Below are 1,408 nucleotides of genomic sequence, written 5' to 3'. Positions count from 1 at the left end.
AGAGAGAGAGAGAGAGAGAGAGAGAGAGAGAGAGAGAGAGAGAGAGAGAGAGAGACCCCCTGGGAAGGGCAATATTCTTACAACTGCACAGCACAACCAAGGACTCAGCACACCTTCATCCTGACTCTGTCCCTAGAACTCATAACTGATGGCACACACTAGAGGCCCAGGAGGCCCAGCAGGAAATGTTGATTTTTCTCATAGTTTATAGAAGTTTCTCTAAACAATCATCTGGCTCCAAACCAGAGTGGCTTGGCAGAAGACATCACAGAGGAGAATGGTCTATGTGCCAAAAAGACAGCATAGGTGGGATTGGGGGGTGGGGGGAGCAGGTTCTGCCATGGCAGCTATTGTATCCTGAGTTTCTTTGGGAGTCTTTTCCACAGTCACATCAAATATTCTCTGAGTCTATTTAAGCATTGATTATATCTCATGTCATGAATGAGAGGCCTGGTCATGGAAAAGATAATAGTTCTTACTTTATTGAAAAACAGAGGCAGAAAGCACCAAAGGAGATAGACAGGCCCCAGAGGAAAGATCAGCACAGGAGTCTCCTGCCACTGTTCTCCTGGAGGGAATAAATTGATCCCCACAGAGCACATGACACCAATCACTCCCTGGAGGATCTGACTTTTTTATCTATACACCGTCCACTAAGCACAGAGAGATCTTCATCCAATTTCTACTCCACTTCTTCATGGGTACAACAGCAGTAACCACTGTAAGAGTAAATTCAGGTTTGGATATCATTTTATGCATGAAGGGAGATGAAAAGATACATGGTGGAAAAAATAGGTATGTCAGAGCTAGACAAATTATGTGCCACTTCTATTTGTAAGCCCCTGTTACTTCATCCTTTTCGTTTATGGTGAGCAATCCCTAAGCCTATCTGCGTGTCAGACTAAACAAAGGATATGTACATATCATCTCTTTGGTGCTCTAAGGAAAATGTATTGGTGAAATTGTTACTCTGTCCATTTCTAAGTTAGAGGAATGGGGAAGTCGATTATACTCTTAATGGATAAACTTTTTATGATTGGTGAAGCACGGCTCATAGATCAAACTCTAGAATTTTTTAAATCTAAATTTAATGTTGTTCTCATGTGGCTTAACTCCCTGTCACTTCTCATGAATAGAGAAGTTTCCTTCTCCCAAGGCTTTGCAGAACTGACAGATGGAATAATTTCCAGGCCATATCAAATAAAGGAATTACATATGCTGCTGAGATCAAACCTTTTACTTTCTCATCATTTTATCTTCTTGGACTAGCCTTTAAAACAAGTAAAATATTAGAGAAATGTAATTCAGCTTACATATTTCCTTTCTTCCCCTGTCTCTTGTTTTATTATCCATTTTTAAAAAACCAAAACATTTACTTGAGAGACAGTATGGCAATAATTCGTATGTC

The sequence above is a fragment of the Octodon degus genome, unplaced genomic scaffold (assembly GCF_000260255.1).
Source record: "Octodon degus isolate 3935 unplaced genomic scaffold, OctDeg1.0 scaffold00189, whole genome shotgun sequence".
NCBI lineage: Eukaryota > Metazoa > Chordata > Mammalia > Rodentia > Octodontidae > Octodon > Octodon degus.
Note: the sequence above shows the minus strand (reverse complement) of the source record.